Raw genomic sequence first — 25,038 nt, forward strand, 5'->3', positions numbered from 1 at the left:
GTAAACTGTCCCGACATTGATTCCGGTTAGCTCCTTCATGGGTCCGACAAGACTCTGTAAACTGTCCCGACATTGATTCCGGTTAGCTCCTTCATGGGTCCGACAAGACTCTGTAAACTGTCCCGACATTGATTCCGGTTAGTTTCTACAAGGGTCCAGCAAGACTCCGTAAACTGTCACAACAACTGTCACAACAGTGTCTGCTACAACGGTCCGACATGACCCCATAAACTGTCTTCTACATCGGTCTGACACCGCCATCCAGTGTCCTCTACACCGTTATGACACCACCATACAGTGTCCTCTACATGGTTATGACACCCCTATACAGTGTCCTCTACAACGTTATGACACCACCATCCAGTGTCTTCACCAATGGTCTGACACGACCATACAGTGTCTCTTATGCTCTTTTATTTTTATGTATTTTCTTGTTTTGTTACTCTCTCCAAACTCAAGTTGGTTAGTTCCTATCCCCCTTGAGTTTGCGGGGGGCTGTTAAAATCCACCTACTCTCCACCTACTTCACCCACTTAAACCTACTCCACTAAACCTAACCCACTACACCACTACCACCTCACCTACTCCACTAAACCTAACCCACTACACCACTACCATCTCCACTTCACCTACTCCTTACCTACTACACACTCACCCTCTTCTATATATAGGAATCATGAATCATTGTAATAGACATCAATATATCAATCAATAATAATACATACAATTTATTCTCTCTCTTTCTCTATACATTATTTCTTACAGTTTGATTTGTCTATTTCTGGAGATGTTTGAGAAGTTGGCTATTTTAATTTTTGGTTATTTTAGTAGGTTAAAATAATTGTATTTTAAAAAAATGTTAGATTTTTTTATAGTTGAATGTCATGTTTGTGAGAGAAAAAGTGAAATAATTATATGTTCAATGTGATATTTTGTATTGGGGAAAATTACAAATACACTCCCTGAGGTTTGCTTAAATTACAGATTACCCCTGTAGTTTGAAAAATTACAAATACCCCCTTGTTAAAAAAATTATTTAACAAAATTAATTAAAAAAAAAGAAATTCATAATTATTTTTCTATACAATAATAAAATTAACTAAATTATTAATTGAAACATATTTATAATATTATTAAAAACTGTTAATTGACTAGATGATTTATTAATAAAAAGGGTGATTTGTTATGAAATTAGAAATCTCAGGGAGTGGAATGTAATTTTCAAAACCACAGAGGGCGATTTATATTTTAATCAAATCTCATGGAGTGTATTTGTAATTTACCCTTTATATTATTAACTATTTTAACTAACAAATATGTTTCAAACCCCCACTGGGGGTGACCCGACCCCTAGTGGGGTCTAATTGGCCAGAAATTTAATTGGCCAGAAATTTTTTTTTTTTCCTTCTTTCAGTAACCAACCCCCACGTGTGTGTAGGGGTGGTGGGAGTGGGGGAAAATGGGGGTCTCAATCACATTTCTTTAGCTAATTTTGTCTTTTAATACTATTTTAACCCAAAAAAATCACAAAAATCCTTTCCCAAATAGGCCAGCTGTCTAGGGTCGGAGATTCTTTCAGATTTAGGAAAATGTAAATTTAAAATTATCAAATGACAGACTTAGTTGTATTTTGGAAAGTTGGTAAAAAATTAATTTTTTGACTTTTTTGGCAAAAAGTTAGGTTGTTTTGGATAAAAAAAATTTGACTTTTTTGACTAAAAAAGTTAAAAAGTCGAAAAACTAACTTTTTACCCATCTTCCCAAAGTGCCCCTTAAAAAAGAGAAACTATGTCAATGTATATTTAAAAAAATATTTATAAATTAATGATAAACTTGACAAGTATTAAAGTGTGAAGTGATAAACATTTTCATCAATTAATAATTAATTTTTAAAAAAATCACTGAGGAATAGTTTCTCTTTAAAAAACAGTAAAAAGCTAAATCTAGATTAATTTTTAGAAAAATCACTAAGGAATAGTTTCTCTTCAAAAAAAAAAAAAAAAAACAGTAAAAAGCTAAATCTACATTAACCCTTTCTATCACTTCATGTAATTGAAAACACTTTGTTATCATTCTAGCGTAATGCAATTTATTAAGCCTCCGTTTGGCAAGTTAGTTTATGGGTTTTTTTTAGCTATTTTAGGTCTCGTTTAGGAACAGGTTAATTTAGTAATTTTTTAGCTATTTAGCTAAAAAAGTAGGTAAAAAAAAACTTATATGTTTGGGATGATTTTTTGGCTAATTACGAAAAGATGTGCAAAAAGTAGAGAGAAAAGAGAATCTTTGACTTTTTGGTATGAGTTGTTGGCTTTTTGGCTAAAAATGTAACTTTTTGACTTAGACTATTTTAGTCACAATAAACAAAACATCACATCCAACCCATAATTATTACACTCTTCTCTCACAAAAAAAATCAAAAAAATCAAAAAGTCAAAAAGTTCTTCCCAAACTAAGCTTTTTAACTCAGGTTAAAATAGTCAAAAAAGCTAAAAAGTCAAAAAGCCAACCCACTTCCCAAACGAAGCCAAGTTACTTATAACTTTTTCTTTTCTTTTTTTCTTTTTTCTTTTTTCTTTTTTTTTTGGGAGGTGCAGTTTCTACCTATTTATGAGGCACAAATAATTTAAATAAATTAAACAAATAATTAGTGCTTTTAATTTTAAATTTTTTAATAATTAATTTTTCAATTATAAAAAAACAAACATGTCATCATACTATGCCTATTTTTGGAAAGTAGGAAAAAAGTTAATTTTTTGGCTTTTTAAAAAAAAAATTTAAATATGTATGAACAAATAGAAAGATGATGTGACTCAAATAAGCTAATAAGTCTATAAACTGGTTTTTTTTCCTAGTTGCCAAAGGTTATGTTTGGCATGTGAGATTCGGATTATTTTAATCACAAAAACATTAAATAAATTAAAAAGTCAAAGATAAAATATCGCATTTAAATTAGAATCATTTTATTTTTTTCTCATAAAAATCAAAAAAAATCAAAAAATTCATTTTAAACATAACTTTTTAACTCAAGTTAAAATAACTAAAAAATTAACTCACTCCGCAAATGAACAATAATGATATAGACGACTAAAACATCACCACTAATAAGGTGACAAGCCCAAAATAAATAAATAAATAAATAATTAAGGCACAAAACACATGTGACATTGAGTGAGACCCACTGTCACATCCCTAGTACAACCAAATAAAAGCAAAATGCTGTCACACCTTTCAACATTTTTGTACATTAGGAATCCATCTGAAAACAGCTCAGCCTTTTGTCTTTTCATTTACTTTTTCATCACCACCCTGTGAAAGAAATTGTTAGGTAGTATGATTATTACATAGTACATTCACTTTAGGATTTATTTATTTATATTGTTTTATTTAATTTTTGTTATTATAATTATAATCTATTAAATTTTTATTATAAAATCATAAACGAATCAAATAGTAATGAATAAATATAACCTGCATCAACCTATTTTAGGGTTCGTTTGAAAAGTAAGTTAATTTTTTAAATTTTTAATTTTTTGATTATTTTAACTTGGAATTAAAAAATTTCGTTTGGGAATGGTTTTTTGACTTTTTTAACTTTTTGTGAGAAAAAGAATGTAATAATTATGGATTAGATGTGATGTTTTGGGGAAATTCTATTTTCACACATCAAATTATCTCTGTGTATATCTTTTCTCAATCTACACATTTAGTAATTTGATTTTTACTTATTTATCTCAATCTATACACTTCACATTCCAAATATACCATCACCTTCTCTGTGCACATCCTCTCCTTCCATCCTCACTACAAAGTACACTGCAATCTGAATCTACTTGTTATCCCCCTTTCTCATTTTGGTGGTCTTGATTTCATGGTTTCAAATTTTTGTTGTTTAATTTTAATTTTAGATGCGAATCTATCGATGTTTGTGTACAGATCTAAAAAGTTAATGAAAAAAAATCTGATTTTGCTTGGATTGATTCTGTTTTTGTGTAAAAGATCGATCTTCTTATATTTCGTTTCGTATTCCTCCGATCTATTGTTCAAGTTTATATTTGTGTTTGATTCAAGTTCAGTTACTACACACCCCCTCTATTTTGAATAGACTCATGGTTGAGCCTGATATTTTATCAATTTATGAGTGATCAATATATTATAACCTTTTCTTCGTGATTAATCAATTCAATTGTCTGATCTGTGTTCCCCGCTTTGTATGTTTGAGGTTTGGGCATGGGAGGTGATGACTGATGGTGAAGTAGCTAGTGAGATGGTGGTGGGTGAGATGTATATAGAGAAATTGTGAGATGTATGGGTGAGATAGCGGTGGGTGAGATGGTAATTTTGTTAAAGGAAAAAATTATGATTCTAAAAAAATTCATTAATTGTGTGGAGTAAGGAAAGTTGGTGTGTGGAAATAAAATTTTTCGATATTTTATCTTATTTGATTAAAAAAATCTTTTTTGTCTTTTTGTGATTAAAATAAGTCCAAGCCCAACCCAACCCTTCTTCCCAAACGAAAACTTAAGGGTTTTGTTTACTAAAAATATTATGGGTGCATAAACATTTCCGCTATCATTCAATGTTAACCCAAAATTACTAGTAGCTAACTACAAGTTTTTTTATTTTTATCCTAAAAAAATATGCCAAGAATTTGATTGATGTTACACCACATCTATATACTAAAGTCTAAATTTTTAAATTTATATATATATATTTTTTTTTTTATCCCCCAAAAGTCATGCTAATAATCTGATTGATGTTGCACCTAGTCTACATTTATATCACTTAACTATACTTGTGGAATAAAAATGTAGCTTTTCATATTATAATAAACTTCAACAAATTAACATCATATAATTAATATATAAAAAAATCACAATGATAAAGAAAAATTTAAAACAAATTATGGAGAACAAAATCCACATAGTTGGAAAAATTCAAACCCTTTCCATCTTATTCAAATGTAACTGTGTGAGTGAAAATCAGACCACACTGCCCTTTTAGTGATCAGCTGTAGAGTACAGGCAGAATAGATGGCTTTAGCAACCTGTAACAGAAAGAAAAAGCTCCGGCGGTGGTTCTTCCACCCGGGGGCACTCCGACGATCAAGTCAGTATATCTCTCAAAGATAATCAAGTGCTAAACTGAATACTCAAAACATAAATTGCATACCTTAGACCCATGGGGGTGCCTCTCTTTTATAATATACTCAATCCAAGTCCCAATAGAAGTATGACTTCTATGAACTTTATATCAATGTTTACTTTGGATTCTTTAAGAGATAAAGATAAACTCCCTAAGAGTTTTATCCTTATCTTGGTTAAGTCCCCTCTCCGTCCTAGGACTCTTGTCCCTTATCTCGGATTCCGATATCTTCGGAGATGACCTCGGCTCCTCCGAGATTATCTCGGCTCAACTACCAGGACACGTGGCACTTCGGCTGACACGTCGGCGTCACCATGCCACGTGTTGGTATGAAGAAAATACATCCCCACAACTGCCCCCTAGGTTCTATTACCTCGGCATTCTGAGGTGATGGAACCTATTCCGATATTTTGTCACCTCTTTTCTGAGTAATGGCTCAAAAACTGATTAGCCAAGATTATCCACTTTCAGCCGATGTGTTCTCTTCGGAGAACAAGGCTTCGATCGTACTCTCCCACGCGCATGAGTTGTCATGCATATCTAACCGTTCCTTTCACGTGTTTTGTCTTCATTGGAGCGTGTCGGTGACGCGCCTGAAAGCTGTCTGTTCGTTTGTCTGCACCGTGTGACGCGTGCGTTGCTCTAGGCGTAATAATTGCCCTATTTTTGCTGCCGTTTCACGTTTTTGACAAAACTTTTCCTTTGCCTCTATTTTTCCTCCACTTTTTCATTCTGTCTTCTTGCTCTTTCTCTCTCTAAAAGCTCTTTCTTCTTCGAATCTGCCATTGCTTCGATCTCTCTTCTGGAACTGCTCTTAATCCCTCATTCTTGCGAAGCCTTCTTTGCTGTTGCAACCGGTTTCTGGGTTCGGCGAACATTGCCTCGGCTTCATTTGTCCTGGTAAGACCCTTTCCTTTAATTCTTCTATTCTCTTTATGTGCTTTTACCATTACTGCTTTGTTGCTCGATTTCTCCCATACTCTGAACACTTGTACTGTTTCAATATTTTTCTTGCCATAATTCTTGACCTTTATCCCTTTGTATTCTTCATTTGTTTCTGATAGTCCATCTTTGTTCTTGAATCTGAAACTTCGTCTTTGTTTTCTCTTTTTTGTATCTGCCCCAGATCTGTGCCTTCAATCTTGATCTTTATAGTTCTTAGGTTTGGGATTTGTGCGTAGAACCTTCAAATTTAGGGAAAACTGAAATAAGCCTTACCAGCCTTTTCTTAGATCTTTACCGAGGTTCTTGTAACCCTTCCTAAAAATGCCCATCTTCTGAAACATATTTTAAATTGACATAATGGGTATGTGGAGGCATAGGGTAAATACCCCAACAAAACTTGAATACTTCAGGCAAGAATTCTCTATCCCAGCCGACATTCACCTTAAGCTGGCTGGGGATAATGATACCATCATGCCCACAGATCATACAATGCCCTTTCCTATAGTAGCTTTTACCGAATGTGGACTTCGGCTTCCACTTCATCCCCTCTTTCGTGAAGTTCTTTATTTCTACAAGCTAAACCCCATGCAACTTACTATCAACTCTTATAGGGTGATTAATGGTATTATAGCCTTAGCTAGGCAAGAGAACCTTAGAATTACCCTGGCCGACCTTCAATACTGTTATACCATGTGCCCTCTTGACCTGAAGGATAGGGGTTTCGTTTATTACCTTAAGCCGAGATCTACTCAGTACAAAATTGTAGCCGACCTCCCAGACTCCAACAAGGGGACTGGAGATGATTTTCTCATTGTTTCTGGAAATTGAGAATTTGGCCCAGATGAAGATGTCCACCTCTACCCTCTTCCTCGAACAATTACAGAGGGCAAGAGTAAGAGCCTTGAGTCAACACTTAGTTGTTTTTATTTAAGTCTTTAATATTTTTTGTTTCTGACGTCTGTTTCTTTGTCCTGCAGATCTTCGTCAGCCACCGAAAAATTTTCGTCAATCCTTCTTCCCAGGAACAGATCTGAAAACACTCTTTAACCTTCCAATCCATAAACGAAAAGCCCCACTGTTACTAAACTTCATCCCTACATATAAATCCACTCTACCCGACGTCCCAAGAAAAAGGAAGAAGAGCATTTCTCCACCCACGGCCACAACCTTAACGGCTTCTACATCCCGAACAGATCAAGAGTCTACATCTGACCCAGCCGATCTTCCATCAACTTCGGCCCCCTACTTAATACCAATTCCTGAACGTAAACGTCGACGAAGGCTTGTAAAGACTGCCGAGATGGTTCGTCCAAGGCCTGTCGTTCAAGACCTTCTCGCCGATCTTCCAACTGACGCCGAAGCTGCGCCAACGCAGTCAATGCTCCCACCAAAACCAAAGAGAGTTAAAAAGGCTCAGCCCAAGGCCAAGGCTACAGATGCCGAGGCTGAGGATGTTTTACCGATTTCTAAACTGGCAGAAAGCAAAAAATCAGTCTCTACTTCCACCAAGAGGTCTGCTGAGGGCCAACCCTCAGGGTCTACACAATCGAAGAAGGCGAGGTCATCGTCCGCGACGACCTCGGCTTCAAAGAAGCCCGATGTCCCCTGGGCCCCTGATCTATCCCTGGAGGATAGGCCCATTATGGCTAGCGAAAGTGCCGATGACATTAACGTTGGTGTCGCCCTCAGCACTGCGCTTCTCCTTCCGAATGACTTGGAGCGAAATGCTAAGCTTAGTGAGTACGAGAATTACGCTCTCATGCTCCAACACTCCGTTCAAGTAAGTATTTATGTTTGTACTTGTGATTTTTTCTTCCGTTTTTTACTGAGAGTACTGTCTAACACTTCTGTTTTTCTGTAGGCCATTCAGCATGCCCATTCATTTTCAATGCAATCTTTTGAAAATCGTCAAAGGTTGGTTGATATGAAAAGGAAAGCATCTTCCATGTAGAGAGAAATAAAGTCCCTTGAAGCAAAAATGAAAAAACTGGAGGATCAAGCCGAGGCTGCAACTAAAGTTCAAACTTTAGCTCTTGAGAAGGCCGAATCTGCTGAGGCCGTTAGAAAAGTTGCTGAGGCCGAGAAAAGAGAGGCCGAGGTTCAGAAGGCCCAAGCGGAGAAAGAACTCCAGCAAGCTCTGGCCACAAAAGAGGCCGAAGTCAAAGAGGCCGATGAAAAGGCCTACGCCCAAGGTATGGCCGACGTCGCAGAAGATTATAAGCTTCAAGTCAGGGAGGCATGCAACAGGGGATTTTCCCTAGGTTGGATGTCCCTGATAAAGAAGCTTGATCTCCCTGTTGACTCGCCCATTCGGAATGCTGATGCCATCCCTTTGCCATTTCCTCCACCTCCACCTGAAGGTGAATCAGAATCTGATGCTGATGCCGAGGATGAAGATAAGGAAACCAATGAAGAAGCCTTGGTGAGAAAACCCAAGGATGCCGTCGTAACCAAGTCCCCTCCTCCTACTGAGCAGGTTATGGACTTAACCTTGGATGAGGAGGGTGATGAGGCCAAGGAGGTAACTAAGGAAACTGCTACTAGGCAACTATCGTCCAATCTTCTCTTGATAGAAAGAAGTGTTGAGGAATCATTAGCAGAGATTGATGCCGAGACACAAGCGGAAAAAGTGGCCGACGAGGTTCCACCAGAATCGTCCGAGGTCCCAGTCCCTGCAGTGGCTAACAGTGAAGAATCTTGAGAAAATTGTCTTTTGTACTTTTTCCTTCTTTTTCTATACTTTGCACTTTTGTACTCTTTTAATTTTTGGACAATGCAAAACTTCTCCTTATGGCCGACGTGGCTTTTTTAATATATAATTGCAACTGTTCTTTTGGATGTTTTAATCTTGTGATGTTCTGTTGACTGCTTCTGCATAGTCTTGTACTGGGAAAATTTTTTTGCATGCTTCTTCATGTTGCTTCCTTTGTGCAATCTTCTCAGGGTGACATACCTCGGGTATAACTATAAAACTTATACTTCGGCAAGATACTGACCTGCGAACTTTTCATAAATTTCAACAAGTATAAAACATATATTTCTGAATGTAAATTTTGCAAGTTTCTTCTCAAATAAGTATCAAACAGTGATCTTGATCTATCTTACTTGTAAATTGTTACAAATTTCAACAAGTAGTAAACAATATACTTAGCCTTTATTTCAACCTGTAAATTTCTGTATACCTTAGCGGGTGATCATATGTCGGCTTAACATAGACTTGTAAATTGCTACAAATTTCAACAAGTGTTAAGCATCTTCCCTAGGGTTTAAGCAACCCACACATTGCTATGAGAACTTAAGCAATAACCTCGGCGTATCTTCAACTTGTAAATCGCTACAAATTTCAACAAGTGAAGATAAGGAATCAGCTTAATTCTAACTTGTAAATTGCTACAAATTTCAACAAGTGAATTAAGGAATAATCTCGGCTTAACTTCAACTTGTAAATTGCTACAAATTTCAACAAGTGAAGATAAGGAATCAGCTTAATTCCAACTTGTAAATTGCTACAAATTTCCACAAGTGAATTAAGGAATAATCTCGGCTTAACTTCAACTTGCAAATTGTTACAAATTTCAACAAGTGAAGATAAGGAATCAGCTTAATTCCAACTTGTAAATTGCTACAAATTTCAACAAGTGAATTAAGGAATAATCTCGGCTTAACTTCAATTTGTAAACTGCTACAAATTTCAACAAGTGAAGATAAGGAATCAGCTTAATTCCAACTTGTAAATTGCTACAAATTTCAACAAGTGAATTAAGGAATAATCTTGGCTTAACTTCAACTTGTAAATTGCTACAAATTTCAACAAGTGAAGATAAGGAATCAGCTTAATTCCAATTTGTAAATTGCTACAAATTTCAACAAGTGAATTAAGGAGTAATCTCGGCTTAGCTTTGCCTGAGCTTGACTTGGGTTCACATTAATTATGTCTTCAATACACATCAATGCATAACTTTATCACTCATACATGTTGAAAGGATTCTGAAAAGACTTTATTGATGATATCGGCCAAACAATGATGTATATCTAATGATAGAAAAATTTCAAATTACAAGTATTCCAAGGTCTGGGCAATGCTTTGCCCTCATTGTCCTCAAGCCGATAAGCTCCATTGCCTAATACTGAAGTAATTCTGTAGGGTCCTTCCCAGTTTGGGCCAAGCTTGCCCTCCCTGGGATCCTTCTTGTTCCCGACGACTTTCCTTAGTACTAGGTCGCCGACTTGAAAATCTCTTGGATTAACTTTCTTGTTGTAAGCTCTGGCAAGCTGTTGCTGGTATACTGCGAGCTGAATTGCAGCTTTCTCTCTTCGTTCTTCCAACAAATCCAGGTCTCGGGCTAAGAGTATGTCATTGGTGCCATTCTCTACTCCCTGTGTTCTAATCCCTGGGATGCCGATCTCCAATGGGATGACTGCTTCTGTGCCATAGGCCATGGCAAAGGGGGATTCTCTTGTTGATCTTCTCGGTGTAGTCCGATATGCCCAAAGTACGTTGGGCAACTCGTCCACCCACTTTCCTTTTGCTGCCTGCAGCCTCTTCTTTATTCCATCCAGGATTACTTTGTTGGATGCCTCTGTTTGCCCATTGCTTTGAGGAAAACTTGATGTTGAGAAATAATTCTTGATCTTGAATTTTGCACAAAAGTTTTTGATAAGTTTGCTGTCGAACTGTATTCCGTTGTCGGCAACTATTGCTCTTGGAATCCCAAATCTGGTGATAATGTTTCTCCATATAAAATTCTTGACGTCTACATCTCGGATTTTGGCAAGAGGTTCTGCCTCTATCCATTTTGTAAAGTAGTCTGTTGCTACCAGCAAGTATTTTCTCTGCCCAGTTGCCTGGGGAAGTTGTCCAACCAGATCCATGCCCCATTGGGCAAACGGCCAAGGGCTGGATACTGGGTTCAGGTCGGCAGCTGGCTGATGTATCAAAGGTGCAAACCTTTGACATTGTTCACACTTCTTTACATAGGCTTCGGCATCCTTTTGCATGTAGGGCCACCAATACCCTTGGGTAATGGCCCTATGGGCTAACGATCTGCTCCCAGCATGGCTTCCACAAATTCCTTCATGAATCTCGTAAAGAAAATCTTCAACCTGCAAAGGGTGTACACACCTTAAAAGTGGTCCAGTGAAGGACCTCCTGTAGAGATGGCCTTCTGCTGTTAGACTGAATCTGGCCGATTTCAGTCTAATTTTATGTGCTTCTTTATGGTCTTCTGGCAGCTTCCCTTCTTTTAGGAATGCAATGATTGCATCCATCCAGCTTGGTCCCAAGTCTACGCACATTGCTTCTTGTTTGGTGCTTTGTTTGTCTATGTTCGGGGCCGACATGTAATCGATCATAATTGTCCTTGTTTTTCCAGTTTGAATTGAACTGGCCAGGTTAGCCAACGCGTCGGCGTGGGTGTTGTCATCTCGGCTAACTTGGAGTAATCTGCAGTTCTGAAATAGGGCTGCCAGTCGGATGACTTCCTTTGCATATGACAACATTCTTTCGTCTCTGGCTGCAAATTCTCCTGTTGACTGGTTAACAATGAGTTGTGAATCACAAAAAACAATTACCTCGTCTGCCTCTGCTGCTGCTGCTAGCTTTAGCCCTACGATTAATGCTTCATATTCTGCTTCATTGTTGGAGGCTTTGAACCCCAGACGGATGGACTGTTCTACAATTTCTCCATCTGGAGATATCAGTAGTACTCCTGCTCCTGCTCCCTGGCGGTTTTGTAGACACCCCATTTTTGACCGTCCTCAAGACTTGGACGTCACCGTTTGAACACTCGGTGATTATCCATGTTTGTGTTCGTTTGGAGTTCCCGGAAGCCTCGGCTCGCGCGCCTTGTCTCAGGATCTCCGAACTCGACCGTTTAGTGTCTGGTTTTGCACCAAACACTTGCATCTTGCCCTTGAGAGGCAATGTGGGGCTTGTAGACCATCCCCACCCATCACCGGCAGTGGCTAGATGCCACCGGCTGGTTTTTGCTGCCACCGGCAATATAGTTTGCCGGCCGGCACTATTTGTTGCCGGTCAGCACTATTTTGTGCCGGTCGGCACTTTGTTTGGCCAAGATGGCATTTTTTGCCGGCCGATTGCTGTTCATCTGCTTTTGCAAATATTTTTGGACAGCTGTATTGCTTTTTGCTCCCCTCCATACACGTGTATGGAGGGATCTCCCTCTTGCAAAGCTTGTCTTGTAAGCTTTACAAGAGGCATATAGAGAGAAGCTCTCTCTAAGGCAAAGAGAAGAGCCTTTAGACATTTTTGAGGAGAGAAGACAGAGGAGAGCTCTGGTTTTCTAGGGTTAGGGTTAGACATACACAACCTATCTCTCTTTTCCTCTCATTTTGCATACTAGGTGTTTTGTGTCTCATTATTGCACACAAACACCTAGTGTTTCACCTTCCTCTTGGAGCTGAGGTTCTAAAGAGTGTGTTTTGAAGTTTTGGTCTTGGATTCAAGCTCAAGGAGGCCATTGGAGCATCTTTGTTGAAGAAGGCATCAAGGGTGAGAAACTAGTCCATTTTTCCCCCTTTTTTGCATCAATTTTATACCTATCTTAGAGCTGTTTTTGTGATTATTGTATAACATAAAAAAGTTCTATTTTTAAGCCCTCTTTATTGTTTATTAAGAGTGTTTTGTTGTTTGAGGGGTGTTGACCACCCTTAGGCCTCAAAAGGCCTCATTTTGAGCCATTTTGTGCTAGCTCCGGGATTTTGGTGTTGAGGTCTCTTCACCACTGAAATCTTGAGGGATTTCAGTGGTGAAGATGATGCTTTGAAGTCCCAAGAAGGAGAGGGCCACCCCCTCTCCTTGTTGTCCTTGAAAAGGGCATATTTTGGCCTCTTAAGGAAGCCTATGCTTGAGTGTGTGTTGAGCATGTTTGGTTTGTTTTTCATGCTTATATATCCATGATATAACATGATTTAAAGTTGGTTTTGGAACTCCATGCATGTTTAGCATAGTTGCCTTGTAATGCCATGTTTATGCCTTAATGTGCCTTAGGTTGTTAGCCTTAGTTGGAGCATGTTTTAGGCTTGCATTTGTGAAGATTTTGTGCATATCTTGCCATGTTTTAGCTCTGTCCATAGTCATTTGGGTTGATTTTGGCATGCTTGATATAGCTCCTTTGTATTTGGGCTTGTTGGCCTTGAGCATGTGCATGTGTAGCATGCCATCTTTGCATTGTTTTGGTGATTTGGAATCATCCTACATGCTATTTCAGTCCCATTTCCGTGCTTGTTGGATTGCCTTGCATATCTCTTTAATGCTTTGAAAGCATGTGTTGCAATGCTCCATGTTTTGGCCATGGTGCATGCCTTTGTATTTGGGCCATTTAGATGCCATCTAAGTAGTCCTTTAGCATTGTTTTAACATGCTAAACCTCTGATTTTGGTCGCTTAATGCATGCCATGTTTGGTCATGTTAAGTGTAGTTCAATGCCTTATTGATTTGCTTTGAACACTTAGACTATTCGTTGCATGTTTTGGCTTGATTTGTTGCTTGGTTTGGCACCATCCTAACATGATTTCAATGCTTATGTTGCATGCTAATTGCTCTTGTTTATCCCTTTCAAGTGTGCTTGAGGGTTGTTTAAATTGTGCCCAAGTGTAGGCCTTCCATCATGTGTATGTGTGCATGTGTTTTGGCTACTGTTTTAGGCCTTTTTAGAGTTGCCTAATTCATGTTTAAGTCCATCTTTGCACTTATTTGTATTGCCATATGCATGCTTGCATGATTGCATAAGTGCCTTGCCATGCCATGTTGTATTCCTAGCTTGTATGCCTAGGTTGCATTGCATTTTGCATGCATGCCTTGTTCCTTGAATTGGTGATAGGAATTGGGCCTAATTTGTTTGATTGGTTTGCATTGCATTTGAAACCAAAGTTGCATACTTGGTTCCTTGGGCCATCATGCATGGAAATGCGTGATTGGTGGTCCGAGAACCGAGGCACATGTCCCTTTGAGTCATTACAATGATAAGAGACATGGTTGGTGCATACATGCTTTGAATTGTGCTACCATGCCTTGTTTTGCCCTCTGTTGCTGTGAGTTGCAGGTTCTGCAGGAATACTCTGCCGACCGGCAGTGTAATGTGCCGACCGGCACTATTTTCTCTGCCGATAGCTTCAACTTTGTGCCGATGGCCATACAACACTGCCGGTGGAAATTTCATCTAGCCGGTGATGATCCCCTCTGTCCAAGGATGTAGTCCTGAGGTTTTGACAACCTCCAGAGGAGGAAAGGAAGGAAAACAGAGGCAGCTTGCGCATGGTGGCACGCTTCCCGAGGCATTTTCCTGCTTTAATTAATTAGTTAATTTGTTAATTAATTAATTTGTAATATTTAATTAGCTTGCGTAGTTAATTAATTTGTAATATTTGTTTGGTCCCTCCGAGCGAGGGCAAATCTGTAATAAGTGTGTGTGAGTGTGTGTATGTCTTCCAACCTCACGTCTTTCTTCCCTTTTACTTACCCGCTTTAATGGTTAGTATTAGGGCACGTTTAATTTAGCATACCTCATGCTATGCATGCGTGCATTCATGCATTTGTTGACATGCATTAGGCTCGGTACATCACGCTAACTGCATCAGTACTTCAATTCCGAATTGAATATGTATTAATTGTGCATTTTCACATGACATGTTTAGGATAGCCGAGCCTATTCTAGCAACATTTTGTATGCGATGCATTAGACACTTCACATGGACTTGGATTATGCATGTTTGCTAACAAGTTCTTTGTTTTGGCACGGAGTACTATGTAAGTATTTCCGCTTTAGCATATCGCATGAGTGTGAATATTGCCATGACAGCATGCTTAACATGTGGCTAGATGCTTATGTGTTAAACTGTTTTGAATGCCTGTGGGTGAAGGCCGGATTGTTTGAGTTGGAAAAACTCGTTGAAATCCGTATTTTAGCCTACTTGCGAGTAGCAAATTCCAAAGCATTTTCAAACCAAACGGATATGCAATGTTTATTTCCAAATTAGGCAATCTAGTCTATACTTGTTTGCTGTGCGCATAACATAGTAATTCTAGGCTAATAAATGGAATAAGAACACGTAAAGTTTTCAAAAACGGATATCACGGTTAGTAGAGGCCGGTCTTCGGACCGGGCGAAAGGGGGTGCTCATAGCTGACCTTCCCCGATCGTACCCAAGCTCCCGAGCCGAGACAACTCCGGTGATGACGGACATGTGGCCTTCGGCACCGAGTCAGGGTTTCCTAAATTCCACCATTTTAAAATATTTAGGTGGCGACTCTGTATCTGGCAAAGCAGTCCATGTTTGGCACTACTTTTTCAAAAATCTGTTTTCTCAAACGATTTGCCAGATTTGGACTCTTTGGTTCAGATTAAGAACCGTGACACAAATCGAGTCCGAACTGTAGCACGAGGCCTCCCACGCGGGCGCTGCTACAGTTTCTTGCGACTCTGCTGGGGATTTTTAGAGAGTTTGACTCGAACTCGTGATATCCTGTTTTGACTTCATTTATGTGTTTCTTTGCATTGCATGTGCATTGGTGCGCCTAGGAACACAGTGTTTGCCATCTGCCATTCCTGAACGGTTTGCCGGAGGCTTGTCTTGTCAAGGCATGTCCATAAGGCTGACCGGCTATGGGCTCTGACAGTATGGGAACACAAACCCCGGTTTTACCAGGGCACCCCTTTTTGACCATTCGACCTAGTGCATATTCGGATCCGTAGTGACCATTCCAAACTAGGACAGGTTGCTTACCCGATGCTAAGTTGTTTGAAACCGCTGTGTGCGTAGTGAAACCCTAGTTCCTGACAAAATAGGACAGGGAAACCCTACCCCAACATAGGGGTGTTTTGTTCTCTTTACTTGTTATGTGCTTTTAGAGTGTTGCTCTACAGGAACGCACATGTCAGTTTGCAAGTTTGAGTATCAAACCTGGGGACACCAGTATCAGTATCAGTTGTGAGAATCAGTTATCCGCGGGTATCGGTTCAGTTTTCGGGAACAGTGACTTCTGGGAACAGTGATCAGCAGTAGGGTACAATTGTTTGGCTACACCCGTGTTTGATCAGTTTGGGCTGAAATGCTGTCTGTTTCTCTTTCAGTTCAGAGAGTTGTAGAGTTGATACAGAACAACCAGTGTCTCCCCTTTGCTGAGGCAGGATTTATGGCGGCACAAAGTTCAGAAGAAATTGTGGTTATGGCAGCTGTATCGGAGCAGGGAACCACTCCGCAGAACGAGGCCAGCATCAGTATGTCATACCCGCCCAGGATGCCCGTTGTGCACCCGGTCTGGACTCCCCAGTTATACCAGGCTCGTGAGCCCACCACCTTCGAATTGATGGGGATGATAGGCGATCTCCAAAGGTCTGTGGCAGACCTCGCCTACGGAATGTCAGCTTCACCGCCAGCGGCGCCGTATGCCGGGAATTTTGTACCACAGGAGCCCCCGCTACTGGGGCGGATTGTGATAGAGCTCAGCCAGCCAGAGGTGGCTTCCGGCTATAGCCACGACATGCCAGCACCAACCCCGACCCTTGATCAGGCTGAGGCCAAAGGGAAAGACAAGGCAAAGATAGATGCCGACCCCATTGAGCAACTGCTGTGGGCAGTCGAGGCTTTGAAAGTCAGAGGGATGAACAAGCAACAAACGTCTGCAATAGTGACCAAAGCTGTGGATGATGCTTTCCCCACTCCGATCAAAGGCAGTTCAAGCCAGGCAGAAAATCGGGACGGGCCCCGTCATGCCCAGACAATTCCAGTAGCTCCCACCCCTACGCCGGGGAAGGTTCAAAAAGCCAAGGCAGCGCCAGCTGATCCTTTCGCCAGCGCATCTGGCAAGAATCCTCAAACTGCAAAGTACTTGCCCCGAGGGCGCAGAGTCTTTCACGACCTCCACATGCCTTTGTCTAGGGCATTGCTAATATTGGCGAAGAACGGGCATCTTAAGCCTTTGGAGCCCCGGCCACTCCCGAAGAATCTCCCCGCCACTCATGATGCTACCTTGTACTGCGCGTACCATCAACAGTCCGGTCACAGTACCGATGGATGTTCCCGCCTTCGTCATGAAGTGCAGGATTTGATTGATAACAAGGTTATCCTACCACCCACCTCAGGCAAGCCCGTCACCACTCAGTTGTTGGATTTCGAGGGCTCAGATACTGCGAGTATGTAAAGTGAACCGCCTGCGGGCAACATTTGGTACATTTTGGATGAAACGTCTGGCACGCATTTTTGAGCATCGGTGAAACCGAGTTTTGTAAATCTTGGCTTGGATGTCGAGTCAGTCTTTTGTTTTGAGTCTGTCTCTTTGTCTTGAGTCAGTCTTTTTTTGCTTAAGGGTCTGTCTGATTGTATCGAGTCAGCCCCCGTTGTATATAATACCAGGTGATTCTGGGGTTGTTGTCCCGAACACCGTTTTTGTTTTGTAATTATCTGTTTTTGTTTTGAGTCTGTTTCTGCCGAGGGGCCAGTTGCACCAACAAAGCCGATCAAAACAGCTGTTGCTATCTCAACTTCATGCTTGTTTTCAGCATAAGTGCCGGAGAATTTGAATGGGCTGACAGTACATCTCGCCTGCTCTCCTGTGTGCCAAACTCATTGCATTAACCTAAGTTTTTCAAAAAAAAAAACTTTTGAACACTGCGGTGATGAAAACGAAGAGGAAGGAATTCCTCGGGTTTTGTAAAATTTTGATCATTTTGAGAGAAAGAGAAGCGTGCTAAGCCTTTTTACGAATGAAGCCATGCTTGTCGGCATGAGTACTGAGAAGGACCCTGGCCTGATCCAGATTGGTTCCACACTATCTTCGGCGCGAGCGATTTGTCGCTTTCTTAAAAGCTTTCAAAAACAAATGTTTTACGCGGCCCTGCGAAGACCTGTGTGGAATTGCTCTTGAGATTGCGCAGCCTAGGATCGCTCTCGGCCTCAAAATTCAACCCATCCGTTTCAAACTTCGAACCCGTTCAGAACGTTCAGAAGTTCAACGGTCAGACGCCAGGAAAGGCCCGTGTGGCCAGTTTCGAAACAGCCCTCGAGCAGGAGGCACCAAAGCCGAATCAGAAGGAGTAGATCTCGTCGGAAGAAGCTCGTGGAGCAACCGTGATGGATTCTTCTGCAAATCAGTGCAACAGCCGTTCTCCTAGACACAGAGAGGCTTCAATTTCAAAATAACCATTTGGCATGGACTTGCTACACTTTTACCCTTTGAGAGGCTCGCTGGGCCGAAAACCCGGAAGGGCGACCCAGGCAAAAGTTAGAGCAAGAGAAAAATACAAAAAAGAGACAAAAGATACAAAAAAAGAAGAAAAAAAAAAGAAGAAAAGAAAAAAAAGAAATGAAAAAAAGAAATAGAAAATGAAAAGAAGCTCGCAAGGTCAAAAACCCGCATTGGGCGCCTTGGCAAAAGTGAGAGCCAAACAAAGTGAAGGTTAAAATACCCGAGTGTACCTTAACCGGAACTACGTAAGGCTTGATTCCCATGTTTGGGATACGTAGGCAACTTCATCATGAAGTCCAGCCCCCAACGCTTTCATAAGCGTCTCAGTCCATGCAATGGTTTCGATTTCATCCCCAAAGTCCAGTGGCCAACACCCTTCAAGGTGATTGTGTCCATATATGTGTTGTGACCGTCTTCGTCATCTCTGTGTCTAAGAACTCGACCACCGCCGATGAAGACTGTCTGCGGATTGCTGCGGAACCATCCCAAACAAGGGGCAGCTTTCCGTTGCCGCGAGCCGCCGTGAGCCGCCATTCAAACTAGGGGCAACTTTTCGTTGCCTTCCACCCCCTTTAAACCAGGGGCAATTTTCCATTGCCTCCGATCCGAGGTTGCGCATCTCGAAGGGTAAGCTCCATGCTTGTTGAGCATCAGCTGTTTGAAAAATAGTTTTTGAAAATTTTTACTGAGGTTGACTATTTTCTCGAAAACTTTTCCATTTTCCAAAATCGGACCATTGTCTTGGACCCCAAAAGGAAAATTTTCAGTGCTTGCAGCCTGACTTGCACGCTTTTCAAATCAAAAATCGAACAAGTACGTTAATCCGACTCTCGTTTTGATCAAAACCGTTTTAGTAGAAAGCAAAAACGAAAAAATGGTTAAAATGATGAACTAGGGGCATAGTTGAGTCAGGCGCTCTGTTTGCCCCGTCATCGACGTACTTGCCAGAAGAGCACTCTGCGCGCCGGAAGAATAGCCGTGAGCTAACGATGTTGAGCATGAACCCACAACTTCCTATTCATCCATCAATCACCCCGGGGAGGGATGAAAAATGAGAGATTGAAGAATAGAGAGGTGTAAGTTGAGAGAAAAGTGAGGAAAAGGGTTTTGAGAGAAAATCCGAGCTTGAGAGTCGAGTGATGTGAAGATCACAAATAAGAAAGGGTGGGAAAACAATACCCAGATTGAACTGGCTCCTCGTGGTCCGAGGTCTCCCATCTTCGTTTACGCGTCTGTGTGTCGTGTCTCTTTCATTCGACGGTCTCGTCTTTTGTTTTGAGTCTCTCCCGAGCATGTCTCGTTGTGTTTAGGTTGCGTACCTCTTTGTTTGAGTCCTCCTCGCTGTGTTCAGTTTTGGGCTCGATATCCCGGTTTGAAGAACCCTCATTCGATTTCAAAAAAATCGCTTCTGCTTAGAATGCTGTGCCATTCTCTGCATTTGAACGCATTTCGACTCCAACCGGTTCCATCTTTGAGGTCCGTCCTGTCAGATTGGGCTGCTTGTTTGAGAATTTGCCGTGTGCAGAATGAATCGAATGCTGTGTTATGGGCTGTGTGCAGATTAATCCCCAGTAGAGCAAGGGTTGTGTGTCCAGAATCAGGCAGTGGGTTGCTTAGGTTATTTTGCTGTTGGCTGTTTAGTTATCTGATTATTACAGTGCAAGCGTTTAATTTTCAGACAACCAATCAATTCCATTTACATTGAGGTGTAACATGATGAGATGCGATGCAATGCATGAAATGTGTAAATGTAAACACTTTTTCAGATAAAAAGTCCGTTTCATTTCATTGTCTTTTCGAATGTACAAGTTTTAGAAAACAAAAATCTGCCTGCGGCAGTACAAGGTAATCTATCTACCAACCAAAAAGAAAAGTACAAGAAAGAAAGAAAAGATAGCAAAGATCTGCATCTGTATCGAGCACTCCAAGGGCCGTCAGTCTGTCCTGGTCCTCTTCCTGGACGAGGGTCCAGGAGCATCATCAGCATCGTCGTCAGAGCCCGAGCTAGAATCGCCTCCGGTCTCCTCCTCCGATGACCCTGCCTCCGCCTCTGACTCCTCGTCGTCGTCGTCCGGGACTGGAGCTCGCGAGCTACTCCCGACGTGAGTACGCCCTCCCCTGGTACGGGGAAATATCCGGCCCTCCTCATCTCTCCCCCGAGCAGGGACAGAAGGTCTAGCTGGAGCACCTCCTGCCATGGGAATCTGGAAAGGAGGCTGAAAAGTTCACGAAAAGGGAAATGCATCAGTACACTGTGAACAGTTTAAAGATGCAGAATGCAGTGTGTGAGTACAATGTATGAACGCCGTGAGCAGTATATCAGATGCAGAATGCAGTGTGTGAGTACAATGTATGAATGCCGTGAGCAGTTTATCAGTGCAGAATGCAGTATGTGAGTACAGTATGAGAATGCCGTGAGCAGGTTATCAGTACAGAGTGCAGTGCAGAATGCAGTGTATGCAGTGTATCAGATACTGTGAGATCAGTGTATCAGGTGTTGTGCCGTGCATCAGATTATGTGAAGCAGTGTATGAATGGTTTGAGGCCAGTGTCAGAAGGACATACCGGTATGCTGTAGACAGCTAGAAGGTCAAATGTCCGCTGGAGCATCCCCATCATCGAGGCATTCATCGCCAACGACTGACGGGTGTACTCAGAAGAAGCCTGTAAAAGAATCAGATGCATCAGTATTCTGTGGAATATGAAATAGACTGAGATGAATGACTGTACGAAATGCAGTAGAACATACCGGTGGTAAGTCGGGGACGTCAATGAACTCGTGACCAACCGGTGGAGGGGCGAAGGGGATCTGATAGGTCGACCCACCCTGCCCCTGGAAAGTTAGTACAGCGGGCAGGGCAGGCCAGCCAGCTCCTCGTCCTCCCCGCACTCCGCCCCTGCCACGGACCCGGGCCCTCCTCGAAGATCCAGCCCCTGCTCCTGCTCCGGCCCCAGCCGCCGATGCCACAGGCCTGCCCCCCTCTGCTCGACGACCGCTCAAAGGTCGCATCAGGTACGTCCGCACGTACTCCTGATAGTCGTCGTTGCCTCGGAAGCCGGCCTCCTCCCAGCCGATGGAGTAATCATCCAGCTGCTCAGGGGTCAGCCCCTCGGTCTCCCTCATCTCTGCAGGAGGGTGAGCCGGGACTATCTGCTCAGGTAACCCGCGGGTCTGGCGTAGAAAACGCTCCCCCAGGTACCAAGCCCGACAGACCGGGCCCTCTAGCAAGATCCGGAAACTCGAGGTCTCCTCAGCACCAGGGAACCGACCCCGCATCGCCGACGGCAAGGAAGCCCATGGCCGCCATGTGATCTGAAAGTGACAGACAGTTTGTTATCTACTGTTATTGAAATATGCAGTGGGAAAGCGAAGCTAAATGAACTGAAAGTAAAGCATACCTCCGTGGGGGTGATGGTGTCGAAATATCGGCGGAAGAAGCCGAATGTCTCCCGTGGTCGCCGGGTGCATCTCCCGTCAAAGCGAATCGAGAACGGGACAGCCGGAGGAGGCTCCGCGACTGGTACGGGTGCAAGCCTAGGGAAGTAGGCGTAAACCCACAGCTGCAAAACAGATGTCAGTATGACTATCAGATAAAGCAGGATATACAGAATAAAGTAGAAATGGCAGAGCCGTGTGTTGTGCAGTGTATTGTGTGCAGTGCATAGTGTGAGCAGTGTACAGTCAGTGTAAAGCAGAATGTATGTGTGTGCCGTGTGTACAGTATACAGTGAGTGTAAAGCAGACCGCAGTGTGTGCAGTGTACAGAGTACAGAGAATATCGGACAGGAATGAAAAAGCGGAGAAAAAATGTACCTCCCAAGCTCGCCAGTAACCTCCGAGCAGCTGGCCGCTGCCGCGAGAAGCCGAGCTCATGTACCCATAGAGAGTGGCCAGAGCAGCGCCGCCCCAGTCATAGTGCAGAATGTCTCGGACGTCCACCAATGCGCTGAGAAGGCAGAGAGGCACGGTGTTCGCCCGGTCGGCGAAGATAGTAGTCCCGAACAGGAACATGAGGAAGCCGCGGGCATACCTCTCCACGTCCTCCTCGGTCATCTGAGTCTCCTCCCCCAATACGGGCTGGACCCTGAACTGTGCCTCGAACCAGGAGTATCGGACGAAGCCTAGACGAGCTAGCGGTGGCGCCTCCCCCAGTAGATGGACCTGAGCGGCGGTCCACTCATCCATGTCGGTGTCGAAGGGGATCGGATCACCCCCTACCCCGATGCCTGTGAGCATCGAGAAGTCATAAGGGGTCATCGTCATGTCCCCTGCAGCAGAAAAGTGGAAAGAATCGGTGGTGTCCCACCATCTCTCCGCCAGAGCGGCAAGGAGAGGCCTGCATGTGGAGAGCCTAGAGAGCCCTCGGCAGAAGGTGTCGAAGCCCGCTCGGTCCACGATGCGCTGGACCGCATCAGGGAGCTCATCATACCACTCCCGTGCACCAGTATTCCCATACCCGCGAATGGTATGGGAACCCTCCTGCAAACAGAAAATGACAATTGAAGACAACATTCAAAATGCAGTTTTGAAAAGACAGATATGGCATGTATGCAAGTTTGTCAGATTCAGGCAAATACCGGGTACCGGTGTGCTTACAGTAAAATACGTGTGCTGTGTCAGCGTGTTTGAGTGTTTCAGAACAGATGTGGCATGTATGCAAGTTTGACAGATTCAGACAAATACTGGGTACCAGTGTGTGTGCAGTAGAATACAGTGTGTGCCGTGTGTTTGGGTGATTCAGGACTAGTGCAGTATGTGTGTGCATGTGTCAGTCTCAAGCAGATATCAGTTGTATGTATGTTTACAGTCAACTACGGTCTACGGCATATCAGATTTCAGCAATTAAAGAATACAGCTAACTATGGCAGTTTTGTATCCTACATTGCAGAAAGTAAAGCAGAAGATGAAGAGTTACCTCGGGAGTGCCGAATGAAAGGTGGGAGGTAGGCTCGCGTAGTAGTAGCTCAGGGGCCGCGTACCTCTCAAAGCTCCGGAACTGACGCAGGCCGTCGGGGGGCAAAACGTGGATCGCCGGCCGGTAGGTCGCCGGGTCGAACGGGCGCTCGCTCAGTGGTAAGAGCTCGACCCCGGGATCCATCTCGTGGTCCGGGGGAGTCCCGCCACGTGGAATGTCGTCCGCCATGTAGAGAATGGTGTGAAAATGGCCGGAAAAGGAAAACCGAGCCGGAATATGAAGAGTCAACTGAAAAGTCAACTCCCGAGAGGGTCGGAAATGGCCGGGAAGGCCGGAATGTGAAGAGGCATGGAAATGAAGAGGAAAGTGAGGGGAACAAACCCCGAGAAGGCGAGAACGCCGAACGAGGCACCGAAACGAGAATGTGATCGGTGGAAAATGTCCGAAACGCGAAGAGGATCGCGAATCCGACGATGAAACGAGCGTAGAACGCGAAGAAACGGGCGAAAAATGAGAGAGAAGCACTCTAGAGAGAGAGGGCAAAGGTTTTCGGCGGTAGGAAATGAGGAAATAGGGCATGAAGCCCTATTTTATAACACTCGAGGTGGAAAGACAAAACTGCCCCGCACCAGCAATTGTTTGCCGGTCGGCAATGTTTTGTGCCGGCCGGCACTTTTTTGTGCCGATGGAATTGTTTTTGTGCCGATGGCCAGCCGGTGGCCTCCCCTTTCGGCCGGTGGGGTTCCCACAGCCTTGTTTAGGCCATTTGAGTTGTTTTTGGTCTTCATAGCTGAAGAAAGTGCAAGAAAGTGCATCTCCGACATTCAACCGGCCTCCGTTTTGACTTCGGGCCGTGTCTCCAGTGCGTGGCACTCGAATTCATGCAAGGTGTATCCTTTTTGTATCCTTTTTGAATTCAAAGGTTGCCCCATGTGTGTTGCACAAATTCATCACACTACTTCGGTGCATTACATCGCACTGTCGTGCGCCGCACATTTGCATTGTTATGCACGTGTTACATGCGTTGCAACACGCACCCCTTTGCATTGTCGTGCACATTTCTCATGCATCATCATTGCATTTCCATTCCATGCATTGTCATGCATTCCGGAATACGTGCGTTGTTGCGCATTTAAGCCCATTTACACTCCGTGTGGCATGCATGTCACACTGCGCATCGCACTGTTTTGTGCATTGTATTGTTCGCGCTGTTCTGCGCACCGCACTGTTTTGTGCATTGTATTGTTCGCGCTGTTCTGCGCATCGCACTGTTTTGTGCATTTCAAAGTTGTTCGCGCTGTTCTGCGCACCGCACTGTTTTGTGCATTGTATTGTTCGCGCTGTTCTGCGCACCGCACTGTTTTGTGCATTGTATTGTTCGCGTTGTTCTGCGCACCGCACTGTTTTGTGCATTGTATTGTTCGCGCTGTTCTGCGCATCGCACTGTTTTGTGCATTTCAAAGTTGTTCGCACTGTTTTGTGCATCGCACTGTTTTGTGCATTGTATTGTTCGCGCTGTTCTGCGCATTGCACTGTTTTGTGCATTTCAAAATCGTTCGCGCTGTTCTGCGCACTGCACTGTTTTGTGCATTTCAAAACCTCGCGCTTTTCTGCGCATCGCACTGTTTTGTGCATTTCAATTTCGCGCTGTTTTGCGCATCTCATTGCATTTTGCATGCATTCCATCGCACTGTCCTGTGCACTCGCGTTGCCTAACGCATTGCGCTATTTTGCGCATCATACCGTCGTGCAATACCACGGTCTGGCGAGACCTTAAACACGCACGGTCTGGCGAGACCTTAAACACGCACGGTCTGGCGAGACCTTAAA

Source organism: Camellia sinensis, chromosome 3 (genome assembly GCF_055761805.1).
Source record: "Camellia sinensis isolate YWXY chromosome 3, ASM5576180v1, whole genome shotgun sequence".
Lineage (NCBI taxonomy): Eukaryota > Viridiplantae > Streptophyta > Magnoliopsida > Ericales > Theaceae > Camellia > Camellia sinensis.